Below are 20,457 nucleotides of genomic sequence, written 5' to 3'. Positions count from 1 at the left end.
CAATAAAAATTACATATATACTCTTACGAAGTCCTGACGGGTGGTATATTAACAAACAATGCTATGACTTGTGTAAACTTACAATAATATGCTATATTCGCAGCGCATAATATAAATAAGTTAAGTACAACTAACAATTCTTTAATGGAATAAATATCTGTAAAATGTAATGTTTAATAACTCTGCAAATATTAATTTACGACTCAACTTAAGAAGCAACTTAAACATACTTTATAGTTATTTCCATCGTCAGCAAAACTTATAATACGACACAAGTTAGATGACGCGTCGGCAAAATTCGTAACTGATCACATCCGATTTGAGTACGCTATCCCAAATCATCAATATTTATTTCTTATGTGAATATGATCTTTACACAAACGTAATAACTTGTAATATCACATGACCTAATATTCGCTGGGTGCGCGATAACAGCGCCAACTAGCGGTTGCAAATACGGTGGCCTCCGAAATTTCAAAATCCTGGCTGTCATTACGACGAATTATTTACAAACGAACAATTTTAATTAAATGTTGTAATTTACATTTATTCCAATAAATATTCTAAATCTATATAAGGTAAGTCTTTTTTATTTTTCGTCTAAAATGGCACAATCAATAGATTTCGCTTAGTACATTACGGATTTTTCATGGCTGTCGTCATGAGAAGTAAGTAAAGAAATACGCAAATTTCATCGAATAACGCATTTCATGTAAATAGCAGACGATTATTTATTAGTGCTTCGCTCTCAATAATCCATCCTTTTATATATTTTCAGTTAAATATGGCGAAATTAATCATAAAAATTCCGACCAATCACACGACATCATTTTCCAACCACAAACAACTTTGAAAGGAAAACAATTTGTTTTAGCTCAACATGTGCAAGATGTGAAAGAAATTAAATATGAAGACGCTATGATCCACACCATTGAAGCACATGTTTATTTAATCATAAAAAGTGATAGCGCTCGCCACAGAAAGTTCCTTTTTTGGCCATGACGCGCGCTGCGATCCATTCGTGGTTCCGCCACCTTATACTTCGTTCCCAGCGAATATTCGACAATTTGACGCGTCGATTTACATGCACTTGTTGTCTGGGTTGAACTAACGCGAGAATTTATAGCGACGAATAGCGTCGAATGGCGCGATAGGGAGCTGTTTCTATTGATTGTGTGAATCGGCAGTAATCGGTTTTATTTAATTTGCCGATGCTACATCTAGTTGTGTCGTACTATACATAGTTATAGAGACACGGATAATAAATATTTATGCATTATTATGCGTTCTGTAATTACTCAACGAACACGGGCTACGGTCTCAAAGTTTAGGTTAAAACTTTTTGGATACGTTCATTTCAATTTTGACAGTTGAATGTTTTAACGTCTTGTAATTTACGAAAAAGTATCCTATCCTAAGAATAGTATAGTCCCTAACATATGTAGTAATCCCTCCAATTCAAATATATTTAAAATAATAAACGAACGAAAACATGAAATGCCTATAGTACGACACAACTTAGATGTCGCATCGGCAAAATTCTTAAAACAGATCACATCCGAATTGAGTACGCCATCCCAAATTATCAACATTTATTTCTGATGTGAATATGATCTTTACACAAACGTAATAACTTGTAATATCATATGACCTAATATATTCGTCAATTTGAAACGTCGACTTACATGCATTTGTTTTCTCTGACGCAGAATCTATAGCGACGAATAGCGTCGAATGGCGCGATAGGCTTTTTCTATTGGTTGTGTGAATCGGCATTAATCTGCGGGTTTTATTGAATTTGCCGATGCTACATATAGTTGTGTCGTACAATAATACGTATAATTATACGTATAATTTTTCACAATACGTCGGATGTATCTATGGCTACAGAAATACTGTTATTAAGCATGTCGGTGACGCGAACACATGAAATTTCACTCATCCAAAAAGCTCCTAACGCGCATAGCAGACGGCCCATCGCGCATGCGCCTGTCATGAGTATGTCGGTGACACGAACCTATAAGATTTTCCTCTACCAAAATGTGCCTAATGCGGCTATAGAACCTTACACTTCAAGAAAACTAGTCATAGCAACCATAACAAATCCAGCTCGTTTACACCAAACACATTTTTTCAAATCGCAAAATCTGCCCTACAATTCTGGTATTGCACTACGCAAAATTCTATTCTATGATATAGAAATGGACTTCGTTCAAGACTAGCGAACTACGCAAAAGTTACAACGCAAATACTAATACACTTATAATATGTTTGTTAAACAATGACACACCACTACAGTTCAAGGGCTGAAGGTGCTATGCGAGGCAGCACTATCAAACATACTCCATCAAAGTATCTCTACAAACAAGAGCTGAGATGGCCAGTGATTTACCAATAGACTAAGTAGCCTGGAGCCTTGGGCGGCAGATTTAGAGGGGCGGAAAATTTAGCCCAAATTTGTTATTATACAGAAATTAAAAAAAACCTTATAATTATATGTATACACATTACGTCCCTAATCCGTATACTCGTCACTACATAGCGGGTTGGAAAATAATCTAGTAAATGACAGAAATATCACCTATTTTATAATCATACTAATAACGGGAAAAAAACGATTTAATGAGGACGATAGAACACAAATCATAAATGTAAAAAGTAGGGGCGGCAAAAATTTAATAGCCTACTAGCGGCAGTTTAAATTAAACTAGTTATAACGGATTTGAATATATAATAATTAATCGGGTAGTGTATCCGTGACCACGAACGCTGTAAAGTGCTCGAAACGTCGGGATGTCAAAAATAATTAATATACGCGATTCAAATCCATTATAGCTAGTTTTATTTAAAGGTGTATTAATCGCGAAAATTTAAGACAGAACTACTAGCGGCAGATTTGTAAATACGCCACTGAAAATGTCCCAGCGGTTATAACGCGTGCATCTTAACTTATGATCGCATCAAACCCAGGCTAGCACCACTGAATATTCATGTACTTAATTTGTGCTTATAATTCATCTCGTGCTCGGTGGTGAAGGAAAACATCGTGAGGAAACCTGCATGTGTCTAATTTTATAGAAATCATGCCACATGAAAATCCTAGTCTATAACCGGCGTTACTGTTTGATGGTACCCTAAATGGTCATTTACCCACTAGGTGCTAATATATCGTAGCGTTAACAGTTACGCCGTATAACCGATAGTTGTAAAAAAATACAAACAGAATTATTAATTTCAAGTTTACTTGCGAAGTATTCTTTGCGGACGTGATACAAAATATTTACACGTTTCAGGGTTCCGTTGGTGTACGTATAAAACGTCATCGTTATAAATAACTACGTTTCCATCATTACTAGTCAACGCGTACTTCGTTTCTTTGGCCATGTGGCTAGGCAGGGGGACAGCCTGGAAAGACTTATAATGGTTGGCTAGGTGGAGGAGAAGAGAGGTAGAGGAAGAGCGTCCCGGTGGATGGACACGGTAAATGCGTGTACAGGATCCTGTGCCCAGGCTTGCCTACGAATGGCACAGGATAGGATAGCTTGGAGGAAGGTGGTGCGAAGTGGACAGGAGAACCCACGCATGGTGGTCACGACCCTCAGTGATGAGGAAACGACTGGGAAGAAGAAGAAGAGAGATGACTACGCATACATACGTACCCTATGTGCTTTCTATATTAATTTAAATGATTGTGTAATTATTTTTTAATTTCAAATTAATTGGTTGAATAATTAAGCAGTATTTGACCATATTGTGAAAAAGGGGACGAACAAGGAAACGATGGATGGATTATATGAAAGACGATATGGTTAGAAAGAATGTTACTTGAGAGATGACGTCAGACAGAGAGGGATGGTTTCCGATAGAGTATTATAGTTTTCGTTACTGGCTTCGGTTTTTATTGTAGGTTCAACTGGGAACAAACCTCATAAATATTTATATCCGGTAGTTACTCAGTTAAATTGACTGTTTTCAAACAATAAACCTTCGCATTAAGGAAAGTTATTTTATTTACGCAGAGATTGTTTCTTTTCAATCATTACATAGTACAAAACAAAGTCGCTTACCGCTGTATATCCCTATGTATGCTTAGATCTTTCAAATTACACAATCGATTTTAATGCGCTTTTTTTTAAATAGATAGGCTGATTCAAGAGTAAGTTTTATATGTATATTACATGCACAACATAATAGAGAAACACTGACAGTTTTAGACGTGTGAAACCGCATGTATATTACTAGTATTTTATACAGAACCGGATAAAGATAATCTATGTCACACTTGTACCGTTTCCTTTAATGTATGTTTGTTGAGAACACGTCATACAAATGTTGATTCTATCACGCAAACAATGACCGTAACCATAGAAGTAATTGTTTTTTTAAACTACATGGACGAACGTTTTATTGTATTAGTTTTATTTATTGTATTAGTTACAATGTAGTAAATATAGATGGCGCTGAAAGTTTTGCTTTTAAAATTAAACTTCCTGTGATGACAAAGGCCTCTCAAGAGATGAAATAATTATATTGTTTGATTTTACATCAAAAACGTTTTTGAAAAACGCATCGAATATATAAATTTAAAGTACATATGTTTAATTAATCTTCTTCAAATAGATTGAAACCGATTAGACGCGGTAACTATATTCTACTAGATTCTACCGAGAAGAGTAGTTATAAATAAAACTTTTGCTTCAACTTTTGTTTATAGTAGAAACCAATTTTTACAATTGTTACATATTTGTTTTATTTTTAAATAAATGGAACCAATATAAAAATATACACTTAATAGGTACTATAACTACGCTGTTGGGAAGTAAGCGAATCAAACTATAGGTTTGAATACGTGGAAAAAAGTTAGAATGCTTATTTCAAAACCATGTCCGTATGTTTTACGATATTGACATGTGTTTGTGAAAATAATGAGCATCAAGAGATCCGGACTCGTAAATCCTTGAATGAAAAACATCAATAAAATATTGGGTGCAACATTTTAATCGCAAAATGTTTTCACGACCTCCGTGGTCGAGTAGTGTGTGCGGTTTTCATGGGTGCACCACTCCGAGGTCCCGGGTGCGATACCCGGCCGAGTCGATGTAAAAAAAAGTACAATAGTTTGGGGCTGGGTATTTGTGGTGTAGTCGTTATTCTGTTTTTCCATAACACACGTGCTTTAGTGTAAGTAGATACTGGGATCAGAGTAATATATGTGATGATGTCCAATATTTATCTATTTATTTAAACTTATGGCGTATTTATGTTATATGGGAGACTTTATGTTGTATGACTAACTAAGTCATCAGTGCCCATGGAGATTTTGATAAGAAATATTATATGTGAGCCGATTTTTGTCCCAGTGTAATTATTGTGATAGCTGCTCATAAATAGGTTATGGTTCCATTTTGAATAGCTCCAGCCGTAAATCTAGCTCTAGTCTTTGACAAACAAAAATGATTCTTGATTATAATTTACTAACATATTATTAATAAGCCACCTTTTTCCACTCCTTAGGAGTCGCTCCCAGAAAGCCGTACTGTAGCGGCTATGTAACCTGTGCTATTATTTGTATAAAAAAATAATAATTTATACAAATGTACAGTAAATTGTTACTTCAATTGTAACTGAACTAAGGTATACTATTTGAAAAAAAATACGTAAAGAGATCCTTATATTTGTATGTTTGTATTGTTAGAGTCATTAGTTTTTACACATCGTAAAACTATAATTTATTAGAATAATTTAATTAATTATATATGTCGATTGACTACTTTAAGAATGTGTTTTAATGTAATATTTTAATTGTTCACGATTAATACTGGCCGAATGTCTGGTACTGGCCGGTAAGGAAAAGAAATGTCGTAAGAATCAAACGAGGCTGCATTATTTGGATAGAATGTGGATCATTCTTGAATAATGTAAACGTTTGACTAGATTTAACAATATACATTACTAGATGTATAATTGGTAACACCGATTAGTGAGACACCAACGTTAAAAATATATATCTGGATTCTGGAAGAATATTGTTTTCTTTATAACTCGTGACCATCTTGAGATTATTTTCAATGAGATTCTATCACACGTGTATCCAAGCCTCCAAGTCTTCTTAAAAGGACTTAGCTCCACAGTGGGATAATATCGTAATTTACTTTTGGGTTTGTTAATCTTTAATCCTTCGTCGAATGTAACACGCGCATGGTCACGTTCTTGTCAAACAGACTTACGTCACATTTGCTACGACGAACATTAAATATCGTGGTTATTTTCAGTTCACACGTTAACTGTCATGTAACTATTAAGCTCGACAACAACAACAGCCTGTAAATTTCCCACTTCTGGGTTAAGACCTCTTCGCTCTTTGAGGAGAAGGTTTTGGAACATATTCCACTTCGCTGTTTCCAATGCGGGTTGTTGGAATAAACATGTGGCAGATTATCTATGAATCCTTCACTGAACACGAGATGAATTATAAACACAAAATAAGCACATGAATATTCAGTTGTGCTTGCCTGGGTTTGAGCCCGCTATCATCGCTTAAGATACACGTGTTCCTACCACTCCCCTATCTCGGTTCTCTTGAGCTCAAATTAGCGAAACCTTGAATACCTAACAATTATCACGCTATTTGCATATAACTTGTAATGTCGTGAATTTGTATTTGTTTTGATTGCGAACCGAATTTGTAAATTAAATATTAGTGCTTAGAGTATCATTATGTGTCGGCTATGACGCGCTAATGTTAAGGATATGTCAAAACAAACATAGTTATATGCATATAACGAGTTGGCAAATATTAGCAAAGTCACGGTCGAATGTCTACGACTAATCCCAAAATAGATGACGCTTGGTAATAGTAGCTAAACAGCTTGCAATATGAGCTAAACTTTATGGAAGTAAGTACCATATATGACATATATTGTACGCTGTCTCATGATTATAAAGCCGCAGATTCTAATGGCTTTGGTATATACTTGGTGGTAGGGCTTTGTGCAGGCCCGTCTGGGTAGGTAACACCCAGGCATCATTTATTCTAGAGCCAAATAACAGTACTCAGTATTGTTGTATTCCGGTTTGAAGGTTGAGTGAGCCAGTGTAACTACAGGCACAAGGGACATAACATCTTAGTTGCCAAGGTTAGTGGCACATTGACGATGTAAGGAATGGTTAATGTTTCTTACAGCTTCATTGTCTATGGGTAATGGTGATCACTTACCATCAGGTGGCCTATATGCTCGTCCGCCAACCAATACCCTAAAAAACCCCAGATTTGTCGACGAAAAATTTATTGAGGTTATTTTTAGAAAACATTTCAATGATAGCTTGGACTGTAGAAGTGAGTACAAAAAGCAAACAGGCCCCTATTTCTGTTTCTAATTTCCTAGAATATATTTTTTCTTCTAAATATCAATATTATTCCTAAGGCATCATGTACATCAAATAGTCATGAATAGCTGTCGGTTGTAGATGAGTAAGGGTCGTTTTACTGATACGATATATCAGTGCAGCGTTCAATTTTAATACCACTGTTTTTTTAAATACATATATTTAAATGATTTATTTTAATTTGTTAACACGTTGGTAGTACTGCAAGAATAATAAAAATGGCATCATTTTATTATTCTTGCAGTACGTGGCTTATTTCTCGTAAAGTTTAAGAAAATAAATTTAAGATGTAATGTGATCGAATTAGCGTAATCAATATCATAAAAAGTCTGAGGAGTTCATTAACTTAGATCTGACACAGCATCAGATGTATGTTAAATGGGTTACGAAGGTAATATACATAAGAACACACGCAAATGTATTTAGGGCACACGCACATAAAATAGATACACGCAATCACACACACATACATGATATATTTTGTATCATATTGTTAATTATGTATATCACTATATTACGAGTACTAGCTTCCCGTTCTACGTCGTTGGGGTCAATTCATACCCCCATTTCCCTTTCTTAATGTCTACGCCAGGAAATAAGTAACAACACAAAAAATTAACTCAATCATACCTACTAAAAGTGACACCGATAGCCGAGTAGTTATGTGGAAGGCGGCTATCATGGTATGGGCTGTTATGTGGAGGAATGAAGAATATGTTGTGTGGACGGTCTTGAGCTTGATAGGGAATGACCAATGAACGATGGATGGATTGTGTGAAAGATGATATGGCTGGAAAGAATGTTACTTGTGAGATGATGTCAGATAGAGAAGTATGGAAGAAGAAGACATCCTGACTCCAAGTGAATTGGGATAAGGGCAGGAGGATGATGATGATCAATCAAAGGTATTCTCGTAAAGAGTGGCATTTTTCTTAAACTTCCGAAAATCTCGAAGTTGTGTGTTTTTTTGTTAATTTTTCTCTTCATTAGAACCTTCTGTGAGAACAATAAAGTAAAGTAAAAAAGTAACAGTCTGTAAATTTCCCACTGCTGGGATAAGGCCTCCTCTTCCATTAAGGAGAGGGTTTTGGAATATATTCCACCACGCTGTTTCAATGCGGGTTGGTGGAATGCACATGTACACGATGAAATTAGACACATGCAGGTTTCCTCACGATGTTTTCTTTCACCACCGAGCACGAGATGAATTATAAACACAAATTAAGCACATATATATATATAGTGGTGCTTGCTTGGGTTTGAACCCGTAATCATTGGTTAAGATGTACGTGTTCTAACCACCGGGCCATCTCAGCTTTAGAACAATAAAACAAGAACAAAAAGGTAAATGTAATACCGTCAAGCAGTTCTCAAGTTATGGCGTGGATAAATATATATTTTAAAGAGTGTATGCATTAACAACAACGAAAACTAACTCAGAACGAGAAATTGCTTGTCATTGGTGGTTTGTTGGTCATGATTAAGGTCACGTACACCATTTTGATTTAACTGGATATCATTTTATAATTGAAGTTCGCAGTATGGGTTTGTGATATACATTTTTGTGTTACTTGCTTCTGATAAATATATAAACATGCATAGATATTATACGATACACGTTGCACGAAATTCATGCTTGTCACTTAGTCTAAAGAAGCTGCAACTACTTATATAACCCATATACAAAAACCTTCTCCAAAACGTGCTGTATCTTATGCTATAAGTTTCATATATATATAGGTTTAGTAGTTTCTTAATTAGACGTATAAAACTTCTTAATTTTTTATAGACTTCACAAACGCATTACCTACAATATTTGCGTCGTAATCGAGTTGAAATTAAAATGGTATCCGATGATATCGTTAGGGGAATCGAATCCTTATCATTATGTATGCAAGGAGTGTCCGTATGTATCTGTATGTATCTCCTTGACCAAGTTCTAACGATTCTTAATATTGAAATTATATATTTTGTAATGAACATTACTAAGAATAATAATTCGTATCCTTGATTATCATCTCTAAATAAATAAATATTGGACATCCCATACATTACTCTGATCCCAATGTAATGTTAAAGCACTTGTGTTATGGAAAGTCAGAAGTAACGATCACAAACACACAAACACAAGACAAATTAGTAAACAAAAGAATTTTCTACATCGACTCGGAGTGGCGTACCCATGAAACCCGGTGTGTGGTGATTCAAAAACGCTTAATTGTGAAGTTTCGTTGAATAAAATTGATTTGATCTGATTTAATTAATTAGTAAGATTTTTCTTAACACACATGCCAACGTTTGTCTAATTCTGTCGATGTTTTATTATTAAGAGGACAATTCCATTTCTTTACAAGGAAGAAAGAGATCATTTTTATCTTTAAAAAAAACCCATCCTTTTTCTGTGAATCACTCAAAACTATTTGACCTCAGATTAAAGGTCGATATTATAGTGACATTTACAAAAAGACGAGTCGCTTTGCACTTCCGGAGCTATGCATTCTTTTATTATAAAAACAAGTCGGCCTAATGAGCCATCTGATCAGTGGCGTTGCTATCGTAGGGCCAGGTAGAGCAGTGCACCAGAGCCCGGAGTTGGGGACCTCTTCAACTAAAACTTAAGCTTCTGAAGCTAAAAAATCACGACATCGCCTACAAGATTTCTTATTTGGTATCTATAATTTTAAAGGGTAATTATTAGTTAAAGAGGGTTGGGAAAGAGGGGGTGAAGACGGGGTGCATGTCAGTCGCCTCCTCGTGGCGCACCCTGGGCAACGGGGCCGGCTTGTGTGCTCGCCGGCCGCGGCTAAGACTGACGCGGAGGAAGGCCGCGAGGTCGCTCCTAGTACTTCTCCGAGCGCAGCGGAGTGGACTATGTGAGCGGCCCCGCTGGCATAGCGGAGGTGTGTACTATATGTACAATATGTATTATATGTATTTATGTAAATATTGTAAATAGTTGTGTAAATGTCAATATATATATATATGTATATAGAACGGAGGGCTCTTTATGAGCGTCGAAGGAGGAGTGGTGGTCCACCATCTGATGCGTGGTGGTCCACCGTGTGGTGTGGAGATACACCGATGGTCGGCGGCGGAGCCTGTCATCTTATCCGCCGCCACCAGGGCGTCAGCATTGTTGGCGCCCAGCCTCCAGTGGCGGACTCGGGGGAGTCCGTCACGTTTACTGGACGGAGGCAACGGAGGAAGGCGCGCCCTTGGGCGCGCATTCAACGATTTGACCGCCTCACGGCGGTCGCCGCGGGGGGGCCGCGGAAGTATGCTCTAGCGTTCCCGTAGCCCCTCCATCACGCGGTACGGTGGAAACCCGAGGAGGTTTTAGTGGGTAGGACAGGGCCTTCTGCCCTGGCACGGGGCCCTTATGGCCCCGGTCGAGTCCCACATACCCGTCCCGGTCCCCCGGCCGGGCGGGAGGCGTAAATGCCTTTCCTCCTCGTAAAACAAAAAAAAAAAAAAAAAAAAAAGAGGGGGTGAAGACCCGATTCATTTTCCTCATAGTATCAAAATATACTTTATTCAAGTTGGCTTTTACAAGCACCTTTGAATCGTCATTAAGCAATTATATTAAGTGAAGCTACCACCGGTTCGGAATGCAAATTCTACTGGAGTATTCTAGAAGAACCCGCAAGAAATACTGTAGTGACTCATTTTCTACATTTAAAAATATATTTTAATATAGTATGTTAGATAATTACAATTATATATGTCTGTAATACATCCTGCCTGGAAGTCAACAATTTTAACTTAACGCTTTTTTATCATATATAATATAATCTTGTATCGAATAATATGCCTTCATACTAATGTATTTTTTACAAATCATTTGAATTTATGAATTTACAAGGTTGAAAATATCTGCAGAATTTTATTCTAGAAACAGATACCTTGCCCCATGAAGGATTTATTGACATTGCGGAGTCGGAAACTTGGCGTTATAAGTTTATCCTTACTTCTTGTGCACATACAATGATTATCACTGATTTTATCAAAGTGATCAATGTGACTGTGAATATACATGATATTGTTGTAAATATATTGCGATGCAACAGTGAGTATTCCCACTTTGTTAAAAACATCCCGAAGAGAGTCTCTAGCTCCAAGATTATAGACAGACCGGACTGCTCTTGTTGTAAAATAAAAACAATATTAAAATCTGATTCCGCTGACATTAAAACTGTAAGAAATATTAAACATATGTAATTTGTCAATGCCTCACAAACCTTGGGAACTAAGATGTTATATCCCTTTTGATGATTGAACAAATAATAAATTTTACAGACCGGAAAGAAGTTTCTAGTCCAAACAGACCTCGTCAATTGACAATGAAATTATATCAAAACAAAATGAAAGTATAACAACGCCATAGGTTTGGAAATTTGTAAAAATATGTTGAATGAACGCGGATTTTCGTACGTCGCGAATCGTACAAACCACTAGTGATATGTCAATAAGATCTTATCTTCTAATTCTCTTATCTTCTAAATGTATCAAATCAAATCAAAATAAACTTTATTCAAGTTGGCTTTTACAAACACTTTTGAATCGTCATTTAACAATTAAGTGAAGCTACCACCGGTTCGAAAAGTAGATTCTACCTAGAAGAACCCGCAAGAAAGTCAGTAGTTACACTTTTTTAACATTTGAAAAATACAAAGTCAAGTAGTTACAATCAATTATTAAATTAATATATCCTGCTTGAAAGTCAACAGGTATTAACTCCACGCTTTTTTATCATCTATAAATTCTTGTATCGAATAATATGCTTCTTACCAATTTATTTTTATAAACGATTTGAATTTACGAAACGTCAAAGTTAAAGATGTCTGCGGAATTTTATTATGAGCAAATATTATCCTTCAAATCCTTGAAACGTTAAATAATATGTAAGACATTTATAATAATGTATGATATTATTGGATCAAACGATTTATTTGTCAATCAATGTGTTCAAACGGCGCATTGTCGACCTTCCAATCGCTGTATCAGCAGCGTGATGCAACGAACGTGCCAGATTTATAATAACACCGATGCATTCAGTAAATATATATAGTTAGTTCAAATTTATATCTTTGTATAGATTTCAGGTATTATTGGACGTTTTTGCCGGTGCCAGAGTTTCTTGCCGGTTCTTCTCAGTAAGAGCCGACACAAGCACCACTGTATGTATATTCATGTGCTTAATTTGTGTTTCAAATTCATCTCTTGCTCGGCGGTTGTGTCGAAAATCCAATTGTAAATTTCCCACTGCTGGGCTAAGGCCTTTCTCCCTTAAAGGAGAAGGTGTGGAACATATTCCAACAATCTTTTCCATTACGGGTTGGTGGAATACACATGTTGCAGAATTTCTATGAAATTAGACACATGCAGGTTTCCCCTTCACTGCCGAGCACGAAATGAATTATAAACAATTCAGGACAAGAACATTCCACTGAAAGCACCATTGTGCTTGCCTGGGTTTGAACTCGCAATCATCGGTTAAGATACACGCGTTCTACCCACTGTGCCATCTCGGCTCATCGATATAAAACCTTATTTGTCCATTAATGTCTACTTAAAGCAAAAATATAAGAAACGGTATTTAAATTCAAACAACAAATAATACAGTTATTTTGCATATAAGTGTGACGTTACTGTAATTTATGTTAATAAAACAGCTAGTTTATTTTGTTGTCAATAGATGGCGTTGATAGTTCTTTAAATCGCGCTATAATTTATTTATTATTATTTATTATATCGTCATTTTCTATACATAATTGTATTAAAATTGGAGTGTTTACTGTTTGTTCGTGAAATTAAAATAATTGCTTCTTACTCAATACATGTATACACTTGTGTTGCAGAGTTATCGATAATTTGACTATCGGTAATGACCTCGAAAACTATTTAGGATATCGATATTATATGGTACACGTAAAAATGTATTTAGTACCACCATTCTTGACATAACTCTTGACATATCATTGGTCGAAAACTAGATTAATCTATGATATTCACTATGAATTTGGGAGAAAGTAGAGTTTTAAACGTCGATAAAATTCTTATCAGTATTTGAAAGTAAAATTATAGTCTATATAAGTAGTTCAGTAATAGTGTTATATTATTAATAAAGTTTTATTAATTATAAACTCTTATCAGTGCACGATATAGTTGAGTTATTAGCAAATCGCATGAAATTTTGATTTATTCCCGATAATAACTTTCACCCTATAAAACCTTTAAGGAATGATGTTAATGATAACCTTATCTTATAACCTATCCTTCCCCGGCCCTCAAGCTATCTCCAAACCGAATTTCATTGAAATCGGCCCAGTGTTACTTTTGCATTAAAAATATTAATATAAGTTTCATTTAGTTATATATTTGTTTCCTTTTTTATCTAGAATATGTTCAAGCACAATTTATTATTGATTTTATCTTTCATTTTACAAATTATATTTTTTGCTCGTCTGGCATATATACCTATGATTTATATATCATAATGTTTACTGTAAGTGTTGTCGTAATTATCACTTCCTACATTAAGAACAGTAATAGGTGTTTTAAAAAAATAGCAGGTTCGTATAACCTTTCTATTTATTACCAAAACATTCAAGGAAGTACTAAGCGGATACCCAGAGGATCAGAATTGCGATCCAACAAAATGCTGCTAGCGTTCTTGCCACCATTGCACGCGGTCAATTATACAGTAACTACTTTTAATTCATATTTGTTTATACTAAAACAATTAATGTTATTAATTCGTATTTTAATAAATAATATATATCTACAGTTCTATAATAATATTATAAATGTGAAAGTAACTCTGTTTATCTGTCTGTCTGTCGCTCTTTAACTGCCAAACCGCTGAACCGAATTTGAAGAAATTTACTATGAAGCAAACTTAAACTCCAAGGAAGGACATAGACTACTTTTTTGCCTAACACATGACAACCAACCCTTTAAAACGCGACCGAAGCTGCGGGATACAACTAGTATTATAATACGTATTATCTTTTCCGAACCGCTGGTAGTGTGTAATTTGACCATCAATAAGTAAGTGTAATGCTTTGTTACTGAATAAAGGAATTTGAGTTTGAGTACGAAGACTGATACGTTGTTCAGGACTATTCGAAAGCCTTCGATAAGATAGCTTATTCTCTAATCGTGAAAAAACTTAAATGTTTGTATTAATGGTGACTTGATTCGTTGGCATGAATCTTATTTAAGGGATGGAATCAAGATATGTTTATAAAAGATTTTTGTTCATCGTTTGAGCCCGTTACCTCCGGCGTTCTTCAAGGATATCATCTTGGACCATTATTGTTTAATATTTTCATCAATGATATTATTCGATATATTCACAATTGTAACATATCACTTGATTGATTATTACTCAATATATAATTGCTATGATAAAAACTTTTTAAGCGTAAATATAAAAAAAATGCAACATTCCAATATTAACAAGGAAACTGAGACGAAAATCAGAATGCAGATTCGGTCAAGGTTTCTGAGATTTAAATTTGGGTGTTTACGTAGATCATTAGCTTTTTTTATAGCTTTTGGTGGACGCGCATATGGGCTACCTGATGGTTAGTGGTCACCATCACCCATAGACAATAAAGCTGTAAGAAATATTAACTATTCCTTACATCGTCAATGTGCTAACAACCTTGGGAAGTAAGATGTAATGTCCCTTGTACCTGTAGTTACACTGGCTAACTCACCCTTCAAAACGGAACAACAATACTGAGTACTGTTATTTGGCGGTAGAATGACTGATATGTGGGTGGTACCTTCCCAAACGGGCTTGCACAAAGCCCTACCACCAAGTGGAGAGTAACTTTTTCTAACCATATTAATTATATAGTAGCTAAAGCCTCATTAATGTACATTTTCAATGTCCTCACGTTAAAAAGAGAAACCAATCTTTATTTTTTGTACCCTTTTGTAAGTTATATTACAAAGAATATGTTCTTATATATAAAACATACATTGAAAATAATAATTATATCATTAAAGTTATTTAAAACGAGACTTGTCTCATGAACAGGACATTCGTAGATAATGTTAAAATAACGAGCTCCACCGAACAAAAACTAAAAAACATGGTAAATATGCCGTATGAAATAACTTTAATAATAAAGTAATCATGTTAATTTAAAATATTAAATAATTATATTTATTTCAAAAATGAATTAATTTGAAATTTATATTTGTATTTTTAATGTATATTATATTTAAGCGGAAACTGAACCAAGATGGCCCAGTGAAGCATGCGTTGTGTATTCCACCAACTCGCATTGGAACAGCCTCCTGGAATATGTTCCAGACCTTCTCCTCAAATGTAGAGAAGGTCTTAACCCAGCAGTGGGAAATTGCTGTTGTTGTTGTTGTAAGCGGAAACTTATTTAATTTTTGTTTTTCTTATATTTAATAGTTTTACTTATAAGCCTAATTATAATTATTCGTTTCCCAACTAAATAAATATATGGATCAATTAGTTTAAATTCGCAAATATCCTTAACCGTGCAAAACTGCCGAATTAACTCTGTCGAGTGTAGTGTACGATTACGGATTGCGCAAGAGTGGCTTGATGTGCATAATATATTGCAGTGAATTAACGAAATGTCACGATCGAGAAGGTTGGCCGTAGCGGGCAGTGAAGGCGACGACACAGGGTCAGCTGGGAGTGATATTTTAATCATACTATGGAGGCAAGGCTGCCTGCATACAAGGAGACGTATGTATTAATCTACACCATTATATATGGCTGAATATTATCTATAATAATATTATAAATATGAAAATAACTCTGTACGAATCCTGAACCATATTTGATGATATTTGGTATATATATATGTATGGATGATGTATGGTATAACATGCCAACCACGTTAAAATGCGTGCGAAGTCGCGTGCGACTATTAGTTGTCTATAAACGCGTGAGATTCTAAACCTTTTAATACGGCCAATAAGTTAGTAACATCATCTGTGCCTTTTCTAATATTAATATAAAAACAATTAATTGACTTTGTAAATAAAATAAACTGATATATATAATAAATATTTTACTTTATTTAAAGTAATTTCAGAAAAAAAGGTATTTATTTCAGTTTGAAGTAACAGTATTTGTAATAAAAGCTATTAAGAATAGCGGGATCGAACAACGCATGCAAATGTATGTATGTATACTCTATTCCAACAATAACAGGAAGAAAGCCAAGTGAACAACATTTGACAGCGATTTGACGCAATATGATTGGTCGAGAGCTTGATTAATCTGTGAGATTCACTATGGATTTGAAAAATGACGTTTTGAACGTCGACGAAACTGCTATCGGAATTTTGGAAGCAAAATTAAGTTGTTCAGTGCAATAAATAAATATGAGACAACATCACATACATTACTCTGATCCCAATGAGAGTAGCTAAAGCACTTGTGTTATGGAAAATCAGAAGTAACGACGGTACCACAAACACCCAGACCCAAGACAACATAGCAACTAATGGTAATCTCCATCGACCCATCAAAACCGGTGAACACACCACTCGACCACGGAGGTCGTTAAAAAATAGTATAGCATAGCAATAGTGTTCCATTATGAATAAATAAATATTAATCATATAGCCTTAGTAGTGCATAATATAGCTGAGTTGTTAGCAAATCGCATCAAATACGTAAATATAGGTTTGTTTAACTTTTTTCCTATTTCCCTTAGAATAGGTTATACGTACATTTATTGCTGGTATTTATGGCTGCATAGTAGGACACATGACTATATTATCTTATTGATTTCGGGATATTTACCATGTTTTTTATTTTTATTAGGTGGAGCTCGATATTTCGACATTATCTACGAATGTCTTGTTCACGAGACTGAAGTTTGCGGGTAGATTTTGATAATGTTAGAAGTGTCCGTATCGGACTACCTCCTTTCTCGTACGTTTGCTGCGTAAACACCGGTCACCACTACTATTGACAATTGACAAGATAATGTCGACATATCGAGCTCCACCGAATAAAATAAAAAACATGGTAAATATCTCGAAATTAATAACTTTAGTAATAAAAATAACCATGTTAATTTAAAATCTTATATATTATCTTTATGTATCTAGATAAAGTGTTGAGAAGAGAAACGGTCGAGCCAAATCTATTATATTTATGCGTGAATACCAAACTCGCTCGCCAAACGCAATACCACTTTACAAGTGTGCAATGCTTAGGGGCCTATTGTTGAACTGCAATATCTTGCAAGGCGTTTTTGATAATCTAGATTTATAAATAACTAGCGACCCGCCCTGGCTTCACACGGGCGTAATACTGATCAAAATCAAAATAAACTTTATTCGAGTAGGCTTTTATAAGCATTTTATAATTAAGTGAAGCTACCACCGGTTCGGAAAGTAGATTCTACCGAGAAGACCCGGCAAGAAACTCAGTAGTTATTCAACATTAAAAAAATATTCATATCAGTCAATTACAATTATAAATGTATGTAATATATCCTGCCTGGAATTCAACAGATATTAATTCCACGCTTTTTTATCGTCTGTATAATCTTGTATTGAATAAAATGCCTTCTTTACCAGTATATTTATAGCAAATGATTTAAATTTATGAAACGGTAAAGTTAAAACGTCTTTGTATTAGACTCAGTAACTCAGTTGTGGGGTAATGTATACGTTTTATACAATATGGAGATATCGGTCAGTGTTACCAGAGTCAAAAAAGATAATGATTCAGTTGTTCAAAAGGTTATCATATAATTAGTGAGTTCATGGGTGACAAGCCTTTACAACGAAACGATCTCTTCCTGACTAATTATTAATCTTATTCATAATTATTAAAAATTAAAAATAATTACAAAACGCGTGTAATAAGTTTAACACAGGAGTCGCGTTATGTAACGCCAAAGTAAAACGTTTTTGCGTCAGATTAAGTAAGTACAGGGCGTTTTATTAATTTTATTTTTAAGGCAACGTTTGTGTAACGTTTGCGTGAAACGTTTCAGAGTTAACTCGCAAGGCCTTAAGATGTCATGACCTTCTACTGCCAATCTGCCGTCGATACCCAAACTTAGGAATTCTTTATAAGGTAAATTCAAAATGGCGTTATTTGTTATGCCAAGCAGCTTTCAAGTTTAAGGTATTTGTTTGAAAATAACTGTTTTTAGAATAATGTTAGCGGCAGACATTGAAGGAATACTTACGATTGAGAAAGTCGGCCATTTTTATTACAGATTAAAATTATGTACGTGATAAAAAATCGTAAAAATATGCACTTTTTTCTAGAAAGATATTTTATTTATTATATATTTATTTATAATTATTTTTTCTAAGTCTATAATTTGTTTGTAGTCGAACTTGTTTCAAGGTATAAAAAATTCTTAACGTACTTTTTTATGTATTATATATTATATATATTTCTATATAAAACTGTTATATAGACTTATTGTAGCCAGAACAAACAGCTAGTATTATTATATTAATAAGAAACATATATTTTAAGGCATAGAGGGCAGACGACACTAAAAATAATTATCCACTTAATACACCAACAATTTGCCTTCTGTTACACTAGTTCACTCACCCACAAATCTGAACACAATGATACTAAGTATGTACAGTATAGTAACAGTAACAGCCTGGAAATTTCCCACTGCTGGGATAAGGCCTCCTCTCCCATTAAGGAGAGGATTAGGAACATATCCCACCACGCTGTTTCATTCCAGGAAACACAGGTGGCAGAATTTTTATGAAATTGCACATGCAGGTTTCCTCGCGATGTTTTCTTTCACCGCCGAGCACGAGATGAATTATAAACACAAATTAAGCACATATACATTTATAGTGATGCTTGCCTGGGTTCGAACCCGAAATCATCGGTTAAGATGCACGCGTTCCAACCACTGGGCCATCTCAGCTCAGCAATATGTGATGGTGGAATATTTAATGAGTGGTACCTACACAGCCCTACCACGAAGTAAGCGTATTTATTGTTATTAATGTCATATTTATTGTTTAAATTATGTCAAGTGCGATGAGCATATCGTGACAGACGTTTACTTAAATAACATCTTGAAATCAGGGTCGAATTTGGAGGTCTGGAGTCAATGGTAAAAAGGACCTAATTATTTTACAAATACATTCATAAATATTTTAACAAATATTGTATGATGTATAACTATAATTATTATTAACTAGCTAAAGCTAAGAAAAATATTTTTGTAACCTACGTTACTCCTTATTATATCAGTTATATGTCAGTGGAAGTCCCGTCAAAATCGGTCCAGCCGTTGCAGAGATTAGCCGGAATAAAAAGACAGACAGATAAAAATTGTAAAAAATGTTACTTTGGTATATGTACCGTGTATACATACATATTATGCATTGAGTAAAAAAGGGGTATTGTAATATTACAAACAGACACTACAATTTTATTATATGTATAGATATTGATGTACTGTATATGGTCCTTGGTGCAAAAAGCTTCATCATAAGTATAACACCTCGCCTCATTGCCTCCACTGGTGACAGGAGAGCTGGTTCGTTTGCCCAGAGGATCGGAATTGCGATTCAACGGGGAAATGCTGTTAGCATTTTTGCCACCATTCCACGCGGTCAAGATTTATACAGTAACTAGTTTTAGATCATATTTGTATATATTTAAGCATTTAATGTTATTAATTCTTATGTTAATAAATAGTTTTTTAGAATATTTTATAAATATTATATTTAGTTGTATGTATATTTGTATGTTATATAGTGTTGGAATTAAAATGTGAAATTAAAACCTCTTTTGAAGGCCTGGCTGTATTAATCCCCGATTTTGCTTGTAATGCGTGTTTTATATTTAAACTAACGACCCGTCCCGCCTTCGCACGGGTGCAACACTGATACTAAATATACAACAGAATTTGTTTATTTACGACATCACATTACAAACTTCTAAAATAATCAGTGTTTCTTTACTATATTGTACATGTATATATACGAAAACCTTCCTCTCGAATTTATCTATTAAAAAAACCGCATCAAAATCCGTTGCATAGTTTTAAAGATTTAAGT

At 34.7% G+C, this 20,457-nt stretch overlaps 1 protein-coding gene across 1 annotated transcript in view; it reads right to left on the bottom strand.

Moving 5' to 3' along the window:
- The window catches only part of LOC124542030 (putative fatty acyl-CoA reductase CG5065), a 43,724-nt gene that overhangs the window by 12,931 nt on the left and 10,336 nt on the right, over positions 1 to 20,457 (bottom strand). The window lies entirely within an intron of this gene.

The sequence above is a fragment of the Vanessa cardui genome, chromosome 29 (genome assembly GCF_905220365.1).
Source record: "Vanessa cardui chromosome 29, ilVanCard2.1, whole genome shotgun sequence".
NCBI lineage: Eukaryota > Metazoa > Arthropoda > Insecta > Lepidoptera > Nymphalidae > Vanessa > Vanessa cardui.
Note: the sequence above shows the minus strand (reverse complement) of the source record. Positions and strands in the feature narration are given on the sequence as shown.